This window comes from Cherax quadricarinatus, chromosome 34 (assembly GCF_038502225.1).
Source record: "Cherax quadricarinatus isolate ZL_2023a chromosome 34, ASM3850222v1, whole genome shotgun sequence".
NCBI lineage: Eukaryota > Metazoa > Arthropoda > Malacostraca > Decapoda > Parastacidae > Cherax > Cherax quadricarinatus.
In genome coordinates, this window is record NC_091325.1 from 14,898,315 (window position 1) to 14,916,681 (window position 18,367).

Sequence of the window (18,367 nt, forward strand, 5' to 3'; positions counted from 1 at the left end):
CGAGGACTTAGGTGGTAGCTAAAGCGGTGGTCACACTGGAGTGGTGGCGTCAGTAATGACTGTAGCACTAGTGGTAGAGGCAGTAGTGGTGGTGGGTGTAATAAGCATGGTGGTGGTGGTGATATGCAGTGATGTAGGTAGTGTTCATTATAACAATTTCCACCATTAATCTCTCCAGCACTCGTAGACTTCCTACAATCTTCGTCCCATCTCAAAACAAACTCAAAGACTTTCGTCTGGTTTAGTGTCTCGTCTGCATGGTTCTCCACCAGGAAGATAACAACATAACCAATACAATAATAACCATTACAGTAAAACCATAACTGTGATATACTTGTAATTTGTTTTGAGTTTTCTACCCTCGCAGCCCGGCTCGAGGCCAGGCTCTTCGGTTGATTGTTCGAACAGGTTGTTATGGTTGTCGGCCAACTGGTCTACATATCACAATCTGCCTGATCTGGCACTTGGTGGAGGCAATTATATATATATATATATATATATATATATATATATATATATATATATATATATATATATATATATATATATATATATATATATATATATATGTGTGTGTGTAAGAGAAAATTTTAGAAAGGATTTAATGTTAAATGAATTCTTGCTAAATGACCAGTTTTACTTATTAGGCGCGACATTATATAAATGGACACTCGTAGGCCTACGAAGTAGTCTCTTAATAGTAAACTTAGGCATGGAATTTTGCATGATAATCTTTCATATAAATTTTCTATTCTATGCAAATACAGGATATTTACTTTTAGTATCAAGTATCGAATTTTTATGTCACTAACGTATTTATCCACCCGTATTTATCTACACCGTTAAGCCAGCGGGAGGGCTCAGTCATGTGACCGAAAGCTCCATGGAGCTGATCATATAAGACCCGCTTCAGGAAACACCCTGTGTCCTGACATCAACCATGAGAATCATGGACACTTCTTTGTGTATCAATATGTGTTGTGCTACCTGGTGATGATTCCTGGAATCACTACCTCCGTCCCCTGTTCACTAATCAGGTTGTTGGTGCTGGCGGCACGCACACTGACAGTGACACATCAGCCCAGTTGATTAGAAACAGTAAGGTTTAGGATCAGAAGTTTCCTCTTGGTATTGCAACCACTGTGTGACTTTCTGCCATCTTATGTTTACTGTACAAAATTTACCACCAGTGAATGCGTATAAAAATGTCTCTTATGATTCTATAAATAAATAACACTGTAAACCATACGTTGAGACCATGAATAAACTAATAAAAATATATTACTATAACAATTATATTAATTTTATTAACATATTACAATTATTTTTTTTATTTACTGAAGTTATTTTCCAGCAGCTGACGTGTGTGCTTCTCTCGTACAAGGTCGTCACTGTTCAGATTCCGAACCAGTTATACTAGTATTTTCAATCCGCTCCAAATGAGCAATGTTTATAATGCTCTACATGTGCTGTATTATTTGCTTACTTCCCTGACAATTTACGGCCAAGCTATGGAACAGTGACGAAGACTGGTGCACAGAACTTGAGTGAGAGATGGTGGTTGTGTTTCGCTCGACAGGAAACAGGGCAAGTGTTTCCTAACAATAGTTGAGGTATAGGGGGCCTGTCTCACTGGTAAGGTTTTGATATATAAGCCTGTCTCACTGGCAAGGTTTTGATATATAAGCCTGTCTCACTGGTAAGGTTTTGATATATAAGCCTGTCTCACTGGTAAGGTTTTGATATATAAGCCTGTCTCACTGGCAAGGTTTGATGTATAAGCCTGTCTCACTGGCAAGGTTTGATATACAAGCCTGTCTTACTGGCAAGATTTGATATATATAAGCCTGTCTCACTGGCAAGGTTTTGATATATAAGCCTGTCTCACTGGCAAGGTTTGATATACAAGCCTGTCTTACTGGCAAGATTTGATATATATAAGCCTGTCTCACTGGCAAGGTTTTGATATATAAGCCTGTCTCACTGGCAAGGTTTGATATATAAGCCTGTCTCACTGGCAAGATTTGATATATATATAAGCCTGTCTCACTGGCAAGGTTTGATATATAAGCCTGTCTCACTGGCAAGATTTGATATATATAAGCCTGTCTCACTGGCAAGATTTGATATATATAAGCCTGTCTCACTGGCAAGGTTTGATATATAAGCCTGTCTCACTGGCAAGATTTGATATATATAAGCCTGTCTCACTGGCAAGGTTTTGATATATAAGCCTGTCTCACTGGCAAGGTTTGATATATATGCCTGTCTCACTGACAAGGTTTGATATATAAGCCTGTCTCACTGACACGGTCTGATGTATACCCGTCTCTATCAAATGGAAACCCGTTACTGGCAAAGCATCCTCCTGCTTTCCGAAGCTAGACTTAACAGCCAGTTATGAAAAAACAGTCACTAATAAACAGTGACGTTATATGATATTTTTCAGTGAGAGAACAATAAAAGGCTCCTGGCTGTCCTCCAAGGAAAGTTATGTTTATCAAGCGTGTCCCTGATCAGCCCAGCTGTTTATCTTATACTCAGACACTCTTTGAAGGGTCGTTTCACTCACCGTGAATTTGCTGCTCTATAAAATTCTATGGCGCTTTATCAAGTACCTTGATATTTTATGAAGTATCTTGGAACTTTATCAAGTACCTTGATATTTTATGAAGTATCTTGGAACTTTATCAAGTACCTTGATATTTTATGAAGTATCTTGGAACTTTATCAAGTACCTTATTGATTTATCAAGTAACCTGGAGGTTAATAAAGCACTGTGGTCAAATACAGTGGGTTTTCAACTTACTTTACCATATTTATGCTTAATCTCCATGGCGAAGTGGGGAAGAATCCTTAATAAGTAAAACTTTATGAAACTTTAATTTTTTCTTTCGGGTCACCCAGCCTCGGTGGGAGACGGTCGGTGTGTTAAAAACATTATGTTTAATGAATCGAGATTATTATTATTATTATTGCAATCAAAATTAAGCCCTAAACCCACACCAACAAGGGTCATACAGTTGTAAATAAAACAGAATATGGCAAGAGTCATGCATAAAAAAATAACTGTGTGAAAAGTTTTGCAACATTAATGAAGAATGGATGAGAACAGTTTGTTATAAACAGCGGTAGTCTGGATTAAAGGAATGTAGTATTTGAAAGTTGAGACAAAGAAAAAACTGCATCAACGCAGGAAATATGTCGACCCAGTGATCTTCCCAAGAATCCACAAAAACTAAAAAACAAACATAAAAATGAAAGGAGAAAGAAACTGAGACAGAGTAGACAGGAGAAACTAACTCTCTTACTCACGTTTATAAAATAATTTGAATGTGGAAAAAAAATAGAATCGAGAACAATAAAATAATCGGATACGAGCAGGAAATGTGACCAATTCTGAAGAGAAAAATTTTAGCGCGTTAAGAGAATTAACATTTAAATAATAGGGAGCGCTAAACCCACGGAAGTCACACAACGCTTGGAAACGGGAGATAAATAGGCTTGATCCAAGGAACGAGATTAACTTCAACTCCTTGGATGAAGAGCCTTTCATAACATCAACACTCCTTGAAAGGAACGTATTTACAGACAACAACCTAACATAACCTAGCATAACCTAACATAACCTAACATAACCTAACCTAACCTAACATAATCTAACATAACCTAGCATAACCTAACATAACCTAACATAACCTAGCATAACCTAACATAACCTAACATAACCTAGCATAACCTAGCATAACCTAGCATAACCTAACATAACCTAACCTAATCTAACATAACCTAACATAACCTAACATAACCTAACATAACCTAGCATAACCTAACATAACCTAACCTAATCTAACATAATCTAACATAACCTAGCATAACATAACACAACACAACATAACCTTGGACGAAGTAGATCTGAAGCTCCAAACCCGTAATAGACCGTGAAACTAGAAATTGTTATAAATGGAGGAAAAAATATCAAGACTAGACAAAATGTCACAGCGGTATTTATAAAATAAAAAAAAGTCATCCATTCAGGAAATTGTTGGAATATCACAAGAAGGTCAACTGGTAGACATATAAACATGACACTTGAACTATAGGCCTGTCTGATAATGATTGATGTATAGGCCTGTCTGATAATGATTGATGTATAGGCCTGTCTGATAATGATTGATGTATAGGCCTGTCTGATAATGATTGATGTATAGGCCTGTCTGATAATGATTGATGTATAGGCCTGTCTGATAATGATTGATGTATAGGCCTGTCTGATAATGATTGATGTATAGGCCTGTCTGATAATGATTGATGTATAGGCCTGTCTGATAATGATTGAGGTATAGGCCTGTCTGATAATGATTGAGGTATAGGCCTGTCTGATAATGATTGATGTATAGGCCTGTCTGATAATGATTGATGTATAGGCCTGTCTGATAATGATTGATGTATAGGCCTGTCTGATAATGATTGATGTATAGGCCTGTCTGATAATGATTGATGTATAGGCCTGTCTGATAATGATTGATGTATAGGCCTGTCTGATAATGATTGATGTATAGGCCTGTCTGATAATGATTGATGTATAGGCCTGTCTGATAATGATTGATGTATAGGCCTGTCTGATAATGATTGATGTATAGGCCTGTCTGATAATGATTGATGTATAGGCCTGTCTGATAATGATTGATGTATAGGCCTGTCTGATAATGATTGATGTATAGGCCTGTCTGATAATGATTGATGTATAGGCCTGTCTGATAATGATTGATGTATAGGCCTGTCTGATAATGATTGATGTATAGGCCTGTCTGATGATTGATGTATAGGCCTGTCTGATAATGATTGATGTATAGGCCTGTCTGATAACGATTGATGTATAGGCCTGTCTGATAATGATTGATGTATAGGCCTGATAATGATTGATGTATAGGCCTGTCTGATAATGATTGATGTATAGGCCTGTCTGATAATGATTGATGTATAGGCCTGATAATGATTGATGTATAGGCCTGTCTGATAATGATTGATGTATAGGCCTGTCTGATAATGATTGATGTATAGGCCTGTCTGATAACGATTGATGTATAGGCCTGTCTGATAATGATTGATGTATAGGCCTGTCTGATAATGATTGATGTATAGGCCTGATAATGATTGATGTATAGACCTGTCTGATAATGATTAATGTATAGGCCTGTCTGATAATGATTGATGTATAGGCCTATCTGATTGATGTATAGGCCTGTCTGATAATGACTGATGTATAGGCCTGTCTGATAATGATTGATGTATAGGTCTGTCTGATAATGATTGATGTATAGGCCTGATAATGATTGATGTATAGGCCTGTCTCATTGACAATGGTTCACATAAAACCTCGGTACAAAAGTTAGTAAAGTGTGTATGTGTGTGTGTATGTGTGTGTGTGTGTGTGTGTGTGTGTGTGTGTGTGTGTGTGTGTGTGTGTGAGTGTGTGAGTGTGTGAGTGTGTGAGTGTGTGAGTGTGTGTGTGTGTGTGTGTGAGTGTGTGAGTGTGTGTGTGTGTGTGTGTGTGTGTGCGTGTGCGTGTGCGTGTGTGTGTGTGTGGGGGGGGGGGGTTGGTTTATGAATTTAAATTTCTCCCCCCCCCAAAAAAAAAAACACACTGAGTACTCCGTAAGATACTGTACTAACTCGTACATGAAGAAGAATACAGGAAGAATACAAGACAAACTGTTACAATCATGACTCACGAAACCGTAATAACAGGATAGCAATCAAGCCACGGTAAAGGGTGAACCTGCCATGGATTCAAACCCCACACGTTCCCAACTTTAAAAAAAAAAAAGCCTGTTGCAACTGACAAGAGATTTTCTTCATCCGAATGACGTGCTGACAACAATACTGACGAAAAGATGTGTTGCAGGACAAGTTTGTAATGGGACAAGTCATGGCATGACTTGCTGAAAGTCTGAGTAAAGTTGTCCTAATTCTTGTTCTCTAACGTGTCTTGTCTTATAAATATAAATGCAATAAGATCACGATAAACAGGTGAACTTCCAATAACTTTCGTGATATATCACATTATCAAGGAACTGTGATATGTGAGAAATCACGAAAGAGCTTGGAAGTTCTTTTTCCACAGTGGTTGTTTTGCATAATTATGTGTGTGTGTGTATGTGTATATACATACATACATATACATACATATATATATATATATATATATATATATATATATATATATATATATATATATATATATATATATATATATATATATAATGTCGTGGTGAATAGGTAAAATTGGTCAATTAGCAAAAACTTATTTAAGGTTAAGTTCTTTCCAAAATTTTCTCTTGTACGTTTAAAGATATATTTTTTCATTTATGTAAGTGTAAAAATAGTTTTGTACAGAAGAACCTTAGGAAACTTACCTGACATTATTATAACAAGCACAATTTAATTCAGCCTAATCCATCTAAATATGTTTTAGATAAACCATACCACGGACGGGGATAGAACCCGCGATCAGAGAGTCTCTGATCGCGGGTTCTATCCACGTCCGTGGTATGGTTTGTTTGCAATCGTGTCATTACGATTTCGTGAGTTATGTTTTAGATAAGGTTCAGAATGATTTTTGCGAAATCATTGCATACACAAATTTTCGCTTGCCATATTCGGCAAGAAAAGCATTGCTATTTAAACCAAAATCGGCACGACATGATATATACTGTATATACATATATATATGTCGTGCCGAATATGTAAAACTGATCAATTAGCAAGAACTCATTTAAAATTAAGTCCTTTATAAAATTTTCTCTTACACGTTTAAAGATATATTTTTTTCATTAATGTTGATGTAAAAATTTATAATTTTCCACCAAAAGGAACTTAGAAAACGTACCTAACCTTATTATAACAAGCGAAATTTATTTTAGCCTAACCCAACTAAATATATTTTAGATTTGTTTACAATAATTTAATACTAAACAAACACAGTGAAATATATTTTTTTTCGTTAGGTTCAGAATGATTTTGGCGAAATTATTGCATACACAAATTTTCACTTGTCCTATATGGCAAGATGAGCGTTGCTATTTAAGCCAAAATCGCAAGTTCTGCCTATTCGGCACGACATATATATATATATATATATATATATATATATATATATATATATATATATATATATATATATATATATATATATATATATATATGCAATAAGATCACAGTAAACAGGTGATTTCAGAATATGCAAAACAACCACTCTGAAAGAATAGAGAAATTCCAAGCGCTTTCGTGACTACTCACATTATCAAGGAACTATGAAAGTAAAGCATCCAAGGAAGCTATATAAGGGGTCTGGCGAGCACCTCACTATCAGATCCCACAACGGTTAAACACCTGACGCGCGCCGACCCAACTTGGATAGGTCCTTTGCACAACTCACCCACAAACTATTCTACCCAAGAAAATTTAAAAATTATTATTTGTCCAGTGTATTATTAAATTCTTCCCAAATTCTATTAATGATATAATTATATTAATTATATAATTATATTAATTATATAATTATATTAATTTATTTATATAAATTAGATCCATTTATAATTAATAGAATTTGGGAAGAATTTAATAATACACTGGACAAATAATAATTTTTAAATTTTCTTGGGTAGAATAGTTTGTTGGGTGAGTTGTGCAAAGGACCTATCCAAGTTGGGTCGGCGCGCGTCAGGTGTTTAACCGTTGTGGGATCTGATAGTGAGGTGCTGGCCAGACCCCTTATATAGCTTCCTTGGATGCTTTACTTTCATAGTTCCTTGATAATGTGAGTAGTCACGAAAGCGCTTGGAATTTCTCTATTCTTTCAGAGTGGTTGTATTGCATATTCTGAAATCACCTGTTTACTGTGATCTTATTGCATATATATATATATATATATATATATATATATATATATATATATATATATATATATATATATATATATATATATATATATATTAATATAATATATATATAATATATATATATATATAATATATATATAATATATATATATATATATATATATATATATATATATATATATATATATATATATATATATATATATATATATATATATATATATATATATATATATATATATATATATATATATATATATATATATATATATATATATATATATATGCAAAATATATATATATATATATATATATATATATATATATATATATATATATATATATATATGCAAAAATTATAGGGGGATAAGTCTGTTGAGTGTACCTGGTAAAGTGTATGGTAGAGTTATAATTGAAAGAATTAAGAGTAAGACGGAGAATAGGATAGCAGATGAACAAGGAGGCTTTAGGAAAGGTAGGGGGTGTGTGGACCAGGTGTTTACAGTGAAACATATAAGTGAACAGTATTTAGATAAGGCTAAAGAGGTCTTTGTGGCATTTATGGATTTGGAAAAGGCGTATGACAGGGTGGATAGGGGGGCAATGTGGCAGATGTTGCAAGTGTATGGTGTAGGAGGTAGGTTACTGAAAGCAGTGAAGAGTTTTTACGAGGATAGTGAGGCTCAAGTTAGAGTATGTAGGAAAGAGGGAAATTTTTTCCCAGTAAAAGTAGGCCTTAGACAAGGATGTGTGATGTCACCGTGGTTGTTTAATATATTTATAGATGGGGTTGTAAGAGAAGTAAATGCGAGGGTCTTGGCAAGAGGCGTGGAGTTAAAAGATAAAGAATCACACACAAAGTGGGAGTTGTCACAGCTGCTCTTTGCTGATGACACTGTGCTCTTGGGAGATTCTGAAGAGAAGTTGCAGAGATTGGTGGATGAATTTGGTAGGGTGTGCATAAGAAGAAAATTAAAGGTGAATACAGGAAAGAGTAAGGTTATGAGGATAACAAAAAGATTAGGTGATGAAAGATTGAATATCAGATTGGAGGGAGAGAGTATGGAGGAGGTGAACGTATTCAGATATTTGGGAGTGGACGTGTCAGCGGATGGGTCTATGAAAGATGAGGTGAATCATAGAATTGATGAGGGAAAAAGAGTGAGTGGTGCACTTAGGAGTCTGTGGAGACAAAGAACTTTGTCCTTGGAGGCAAAGAGGGGAATGTATGAGAGTATAGTTTTACCAACGCTCTTATATGGGTGTGAAGCGTGGGTGATGAATGTTGCAGCGAGGAGAAGGCTGGAGGCAGTGGAGATGTCATGTCTGAGGGCAATGTGTGGTGTGAATATAATGCAGAGAATTCGTAGTTTGGAAGTTAGGAGGAGGTGCGGGATTACCAAAACTGTTGTCCAGAGGGCTGAGGAAGGGTTGTTGAGGTGGTTCGGACATGTAGAGAGAATGGAGCGAAACAGAATGACTTCAAGAGTGTATCAGTCTGTAGTGGAAGGAAGGCGGGGTAGGGGTCGGCCTAGGAAGGGTTGGAGGGAGGGGGTAAAGGAGGTTTTGTGTGCGAGGGGCTTGGACTTCCAGCAGGCATGCGTGAGCGTGTTTGATAGGAGTGAATGGAGACAAATGGTTTTTAATACTTGACGTGCTGTTGGAGTGTGAGCAAAGTAACATTTATGAAGGGATTCAGGGAAACCGGCAGGCCGGACTTGAGTCCTGGAGATGGGAAGTACAGTGCCTGCACTCTGAAGGAGGGGTGTTAATGTTGCAGTTTAAAAACTGTAGTGTAAAGCACCCTTCTGGCAAGACAGTGATGGAGTGAATGATGGTGAAAGTTTTTCTTTTTCGGGCCACCCTGCCTTGGTGGGAATCGGCCGGTGTGATAAAAAAAAAAAAAAAAAATATATATATATATATATATATAATATATATATATAATATAATATATATATATATATATATAATATATATATAATATAATATATATATATAATATATATATATATATAATATAATATATATATATATATATATATATATATATATATATATATATATATATGTCGTGCCGAATAGGCAGAACTTGCGATCTTGGCTTAAATAGCAACGCTCATCTTGCCATATAGGACAAGTGAAAATTTGTGTATTTATTAAACGATTTTATTAATAACCATAAGAGGAAATCACTGCAACAGTGAAATAACTTGCGAAATTATTAAAGGAGTACTGCAGGAAGCCTACTGGCCCAGGTCCAAGTCACACCCTTTCAATAAGGAAGTAGCACTGCTGCAGGCCTACTGGGCCAAGCTAATCAGGTCCAACTTATACCCACTCATGTATTTATCTAACCTATTTTTAAAACTACACAACGTTTAAACTTCAATGACGTTACTCGGGAGTTTGTTCCACTCATCCACAACTCTATTACCCCTTAAGATAAGAACGGATTAATTTTTTAAAGGGTGCAGAAGATAAGTTTTGCAAGCTATTTAACTAGTTTGTAAAAGACATGGTCACTTATAAAGTCTTATAGACCTCTTCTGACACCTATCTTGCCTAATGATACGAGATCCATTATTCCATATTACGAGTCTCAAGACAGTTTGCATTTATCTTATGTTTGTACATGTCATATGCACGGGCTGTGTGCCCGTGCATATGATTACTGGTAACTGTCACCACAACATCTTTTCACATGTTTGTGTTGAGGATCATGTGCTGGGCGGCTGGTAGTCCTTGTGTACGCTAGTGTTTACAAACTCTGTTGTTGTGCCAGTATGTGTAGCTACACCTCTTGCTTGGTTGTGTTTGTTTAACATGTCTGCAGCGGACCAATTAAGACTGCATACTTGCTTATTTTGTAGTTTAGGAAAGATGTACGTTGAAGAACAAACTTTTTTTTTTTTGAGGCACGAGTCCGCTCTGATATGAGTTTTATCAAGTCAAAAATAGAATAAAACACTGTTCCAGGAAAAGCTTATTCTGCTCAGTGTGTCTTTTTTTTTTTTTTTTAATTTTGTCTACATCCCTTGTGTACCCCACTCAGCCAGCTGAAGTCAGCAGTCAATGTATATTCCCTTCCTAATCTCTTCTATATCTATTCATTATAATTCTCTCTGCTGTCTCTGTCTCTCTCTGTCTCTCTGTCTGTCTGTCTGTCTGTCTGTCTCTCTCTCTCTCTCTCTCTCTCTCTCTCTCTCTCTCTCTCTCTCTCTCTCTCTCTCTCTCGTAAATGAAGAATGATGGACGCTGATGAAGACTTAAACGAAACCTTCCCCTTTCCACATGTTCTCCAGTTGCAGGCTTCTTGTGTTAGGCTTCGTCGAGTTATCCTCTTCAGAATAATTTTTTGAATACTGTTTTTTACGCCTTTGCAGAAATCTATACTGACTCTTAACCCCGACCTGACCCCCTCCATCGTTCCCTCTACTATGCATCCTCGCCATTTAATCTGCTCGACTTTTCCTTCAAATCTGTCCCATAAGTGCAACATCCCACTTTTCCAGGTTTTTCTTCCTCTCCACCCGGCTCCCAATATGCGTTATACATACGGACAGGGGGTGGGCAAAGCGGCGTGGTAGGTCTTAAAGACGACCATCTGCCGACAAACACCTGCCAGCCACCAACCACCTGCCACTTGTGGAACAAACCCAATGAGTGAGACAACTGACTTCAAGAGGGAACTTGATAAGTTCCTTAAGTGAGTTCCTGATCAGCCGGGCTGTGGCCCTTACGCTGAACTGATGAAAATTGTATAAAATACCAAACCATTGAGATGAACTCTTCTCCAGGCTGAGGAACTGACATATCGTTCCAGACTATGAAGGTGAACTCTTCTCCAGGCTGAGGGACTGACATATCGTTCCAGACTATGAAAGTGAACTCTTCTCCAGGCTGAGGGACTGACAAATCATTCCAGACTATGAAAGTGAACTCTTCTCCAGGCTGAGGGACTGACATATCGTTCCAGACTATGAAGGTGAACTCTTCTCCAGGCTGAGGGACTGACATATCATTCCAGACTATGAAAATGAACTCTTCTCTAGGCTGAGGGACTGGCATATCGTTCCAGACTATGAAGGTGAACTCTTCTCCAGGCTGAGGGACTGACATATCATTCCAGACTATGAAGGTGAACTCTTCTCCAGGCTGAGGGACTAACCACCTCAAATCCTTTTCTCCAAGGTTGATGGTCTGATTACATCATCCTTATTTCATTACTACACCTGCTTCCTCTGCATTTGACTGAAGAAGCTTTCTGTGTAGGCGTAACATTTCATCAATAAAGATACCCAATTGATGCACACGTTGAAGTGATTGCGGCCAGCAGTAACAGCCTTGTTAACTATGCCTTTATCCACCAAGAGGCTTGATCTGGGACGGGGCCGCAGGAGCGTTGACTCCGGAAAATATTCTGTAGGTGTCCTTCGTGTAAAAGCAAGGAAGGGGCCCTGGGTATAATTAGAGAACACATTGTCAACATCCACAGTCCAAGACTCTTCAACAAATTGCAGGCAAACAGAAACATTGTCGACACGAAGATAGAAACCTTTAAGAATAAGCTGGACCTCTTTCTGGTCGTCAGAGGCGTCCAGTGTGTGGGCACTGCTGGGCACTCTCGTGGTCGTCCTCACCACAGTATCTTGGTGAGACATAGTGACGACTTCCTTGTGGATGGCAAAGTTTTTTACACGACGATGACTTCTTGGACGACGCCTTGTCGAATGAAAGTCTTGTCAGAGGAAGTCTTGCCAGATGATCTCCTGTGACAAAGGTTACGGAACTGAACCTAACAGTTCTTACTCTGTGGTTGTAAAACTATTGTGAAATAATAATAATAATATTACTGTAGTAATAATAATATTATCATTATTACTACAGGTACCTAGACGTCTTCAAAACGGAACCTTATAAATGCCTTTAGTCAGTTCATGATCATCTTGGTTTTGGTGCCTACTTTGGAATGTGTGCAGCCAGCACCACAGGGGCAGTAGTCCTACGGAACTGTCTGCATGAATCGTCTAAAGGCCATATTCTATCCCTCAGAATGGTTTATATACACGATCTAATGACCTGTAACAGCCTTAGCTGGAGACTTCAACAGGACTTTATCAAGTATTTTACTGTGGGAATAGTAACAGAGCTAGGGGAGGAGGAAGAAGAGGAAAAGGAAGGTCATAAAAGAAGTAAAGAAGAGACGAAGTTAAGTATTGACGGAATGTCAATCATAGGTTGTAATATAGCCACTAACCAGCATTAGAAGAACGCAAGTCAAGAATTTGTCCGAGAGAGCAGCGCCTACACCAGTGCTCAACACTGGACCACCAAAGGTCATGGATTATTGTTCAAGGTCTCTGAGATGGGGAGGTGGGAGGAGAGAGAGAGAGAGAGAGAGAGAGAGAGAGAGAGAGAGAGAGAGAGAGAGAGAGAGAGAGAGAGAGAGAGTCTACTGTAAACCTCTCCTTAGATGGAGTATGGCACCAGTGACTCTTAGCAATACTGCAAGCACTCTGAGTCTCTGGACCTGCGTTACACTTCCTTAGTGACTACCTTTACTGTAGAGTAACTACAGTAGTTAGACTTGTTCAGCTCACATACAGACAGTCAGATCTCAGGCATGCATGGGTAAAAACACTGGGCAATTTCCAAATTCCTGTTGCCCCTGTTCACCTAGCATTATGTAGGTACCTGGATGTTAGTCGACTGATGTGGTTCACATCCCAGGGATGGTAGTATACCTTAGATAGGGCTGGGCTTTCAGATCTGATGAGGTAGGATAACGGATCTTATCCTGTAAAATTGACATGTTAAAAAAAATGGTGCCACTGTTCCATATGGAAGTGTTCTTGGTCCACTGTTATCAAATATTATTTCAATAACCTACTTAATTTCATCGCAGAATCTCATGCCTATGCTGATAACTGTACTCTGACATTTACTTATGCAAGAGAGCAAATAACAACCGCTCCCAGCCCCATCAATCACCAGCTTACAACATAATAAACCTGGGGAAAGCGATGGCAGGTAACAATGATTCCGAAAGAATGGAATTAAATGGTATGGTGAAACCTGCAAGACGTGGAAAAATACACTCTCACACCACTTTCTTGGATTGCCTGCCTCCCACCTCGTCAACTCCTTATGGACAGAATAGCGTACCGTACTGTGCAAGGTAACTTGTCTCTCGCCTGGACCTGGCCTGGATGTATCTATCCAGCCGAATCTTCAACACTGTTATGTACTCGGCCAACACTGTCAAAGCTCCGCTTGGCTCCACTTTGCGAAAAACCAGAAGACAGCCTCTATGCCACAAGATAGGAGCAAGCAACAACTATACTCTGGCTGTAACCTTCTCAAGATCATCACTTCATCTGAGATCAGTCATTCCTCCAATAACTCGAGTCGAAGATATTTTAGCACACTACAGTATAAACATTAATAAAGTAAAGTTAGCTAACAAAATGAAATCTCTGACCCACAGCTGGCTTCAGTTTCGTCCTGTTCAATATTTGTACCTTTCACAATAATAATATTATTAGATTTAATAAAGATAATGCAAGAAATAATGTAGGTAACAATTAGTAAATAATAATAATAGTAATAATAATAATAATAATAATAATAATAATAATAATAATAATAATAGATTTAATAAAGGCAAGAACTCATAAACTAACCCTGACCAATCCCAGGAGAGGAGAGGAGAGGAGAGATAATGAATGTGACATGAAGTGCGAGTCCTCACCAGTGATGTTTGCAGTTTACACGGTGATTGCTACAGGGTTGTCAAGTGAAAAACAAAACATGGGAATAGAGTTTCAAAGTGTGTTAACAGGAGGAAATTGAAAAGGAATGCTGGAATGGACAAGGAGGGCGAGGATAAGTAGACAGAGAAGGCATGAATGACTGGAAACCAGGCTGGAAGTTGTATGATGTAAATGCATTTAGTTATCAGAAACACAGCTGGAACAAGTGTAGAAGCCTTCAAGAGGAAACTGGGCAGGTATCTTCACCAGGTGCCAGATCAACCAGGCTGTGATGGCTATGTGGGGCAGCGGGCCTCCAGCAGCAACAACCTGGTAGATCAGGCAAGCACCAGACGAGCCTGGCCCATGGCCGGGCACCGGGAATAGCTAAACTCTCAAAATTCTTCAAAGGTATATCAAAGGTAAAGGCTGTGTCTGCAGGTTGGTCCAGGAAACAGAATCAAATATTATTGCATTGATAAGGAAGTGCCAATCCCATGAGGGTTTATCCAACGCTAGGGAAATGTGAGACAGTCCAGTTTGATCCGAGGAAGGGGAGAGAAGCTGCAGTTTCCCGGATACAGACGCTATCACCAGCTCCAAGCCTTCCCTCCATGAAAGGTTTGAATGACATTGTAAGTCACAGAATAAATTAGGCAACGAAAGTTGAAGTAATGGTGAGGAATTTGTGGAAAGAAGTTAATCCATAGACATAAAAGTGTTGTGTGTCAGAGCAGAGTGGTACCGACTTCTCTGTGGGTTGTGAAGCATGGTCTGTTGTATGGTTGTGAAGCATAGTCTGTTGTATGGTTGTGAAGCATAGTCTGTTGTATGGGTGTGAAGCATAGTTTGTTGTATGGTTGTGAAGCATAGTTTGTTGTATGGTTGTGAAGCATAGTTTGTTGTATGGTTGTGAAGCATAGTTTGTTGTATGGTTGTGAAGCATAGTTTGTTGTATGGTTGTGAAGCATAGTCTGTTGTATGGTTGTGAAGCATAGTTTGTTGTATGGTTGTGAAGCATAGTTTGTTGTATGGTTGTGAAGCATAGTCTGTTGTATGGTTGTGAAGCATAGTCTGTTGTATGGTTGTGAAGCATAGTTTGTTGTATGGTTGTGAAGCATAGTTTGTTGTATGGTTGTGAAGCATAGTCTGTTGTATGGTTGTGAAGCATAGTTTGTTGTATGGTTGTGAAGCATAGTTTGTTGTATGGTTGTGAAGCATAGTTTGTTGTATGGTTGTGAAGCATAGTCTGTTGTATGGTTGTGAAGCATAGTCTGTTGTATGGTTGTGAAGCATAGTTTGTTGTATGGTTGTGAAGCATAGTTTGTTGTATGGTTGTGAAGCATAGTCTGTTGTATGGGTGTGAACCATGGTATTTTGGACGCGTGTTGCATGGTGTCTTGTACTGGTGCGAAGTCAGGGTGTGAAACACGGTAATTTTTCAACATTGCAACAAGAAGTAAGCTACCAGCAGCATCACATTGATACCACATACGCGAGATATGCATGTTGTGTAAATATGTTTATAATAAGCAACGATGATCTTAGAAACTTTTGGAAGGATACGAGAAGAATTAACTAAAAGATTGTTTTGGCCATATAGAAAGACTGAAGATAGATTGATTAAGATTGCTCAAAACTTTTCCTGTACGTATGGAACCACCAACAGACCCCATAGTTATCTTCAAGAGGAACTGTGCAAACTAAAGTTCCTGATTAGCCAGGCTGTGGTGACTATATTGGACTTCATGCTAACACCAACAGCCTGAGTGATCAGGTTTTGTCTGAGACAGCCGCGGGGGCGACGGCCCTAGGAACTGACAGCAGGTAGTTCTTTCTTGGTGGGCAGAGGACAAAAATAATTAAATTACTTCTGGGAAAATATTTATCATTCTCACTGAGGCCGTTGTCGTATTTTATTTTGTTAAATAATAGAGAAACTCGCAACAAATTTAAATTCTTCAATGATAAATTTAAAATGCTTGTAGGGAAGTAATGGTTTGGTAATCAAAATGTGGAGGAAAGGAACAAACTGTCAGGAGAGAAGGTTAGCACTCCCCTTGATAAGGACGGACAACACACATACTGTCAAGGCACCGTCGCTACGGCGACACCTGACACATTTTTAATGAGGCCTGGTCACAGACCGGGCCGCGGGGGCGTTGACCCCCGAAACACTCTCCAGGTAAACTCCAGGTAACATAAAAAATACATTAAAAAATAAAAATAAAATAGGCTAGATACACGAATGGTCACGAATGCTCATATTGTTGTTCGTCTGTAGTGCCCATCAGGTCTGTCACTTCCCAAAGACAGACGTGGAGGAGAGACGGATGATGGGAGAAAGTGGGGATTGTGGTAGACAAGGAAGGGCTGGAAAGGAGGGAGGTGGGTGGGGAGAAGGAAGGGGGGAAAGGAAGGAAGGGAAGAAGGGAGGACGAAGCTGGAGGAGTAAAAAGGAGAAAGGGAGGGAGGGTGCAGGAGTGGAAGAGAAGCAGGGGAAAAAAGGGAGGTGTGGTGGCCAGGCTGTGGAAGGACCAACAAGGACAGCTGGTTGTCGAAATATATATATACCTTGAACACTCCAAGGTCTACTGGACACACACACACACACACACACACACACACACACACACACACACACACTAGATAAAGCCTCTTTATATCCTGGCTGATAAAAACTGCCACTTAATATTATTATTCTTATTGTTATTATTATTATTATTATAAATAGAACAATAATGCTGAAACAGAGTTTTAAGAATTTCCCCTTAACCATATTATTTGTTTTCCCAAGGTATGAATATCAGTGACTGACACCATAGATACATTATATATATATATATATATATATATATATATATATATATATATATATATATATATATATATATATATATATATATATATATGAAACCACGAAACAAGTGGTTTTGAATCATTTACCAAACTGCAACCGGCCAGGATTCGATCCCACGATACATCGTCCCGCCTCAAGAGGTCACACAATGGACAACGGGACAATGTGTCGTGGGGTCGAATCCTGGCCTTTCGCAGTTTGGTAAATGATATATATATATATATATATATAATATATATATATATATATATATATATATATATATATATATATATATATATATATATATATATATATATATATATATATATATATATGTATGTATAAATCGCTTAAGTCTCACATTTGCGTTTAATGTTTATAATTATTTCACAAAATGAGCAAACTTAAAAACTCCAGTGAACTAAACACTTTATAAAAGTTTGGTGGAAAAAAAGCCATCATGATTACATTTTTTATTCAAATGTTTGTAATAAAATAAACAACTCATTGTTTGCTGTGTCCACTGACACAATGACATTTAAAAGGTTATATTTTAATATATATTTAGAATATCATATTGATGGGGAAGCACTAACCCTGTGAGAGCATTACGGCCCCTGGGGAACGAGAGGTAAGGAGGTTTGATCCAAGGGAGGGGAGTGGCAGCTCCAATGCCTGGGATGAAGAGCCCGTCGTCAACATCAAGGCATCTACTTCAAGGGGTCACAACAGATTGTTCCCCTATTTTCTTTATATTTTTTAGGTGGGTGTGCTGATGCTGAAGGGTTCTTGATACCAGGCACTGGAGCTGCCATCCCTCTTCCTTGGATCAAACTTGATTATGTCTCATTCCTCCTGGCGCTGTA

General features: G+C 38.1%; 1 non-coding gene across 1 annotated transcript; it reads left to right on the forward strand.

Annotated features, from left to right (window-relative positions):
* The first annotated feature begins 16,684 nt into the window (after positions 1–16,684).
* On the forward strand, positions 16,685–16,789 carry LOC128693807 (U6atac minor spliceosomal RNA). The gene has a single exon (XR_008407772.1). It is a non-coding gene; the product is annotated as a U6atac minor spliceosomal RNA (small nuclear RNA).
* The last annotated feature ends 1,578 nt before the right edge of the window (positions 16,790–18,367 follow it).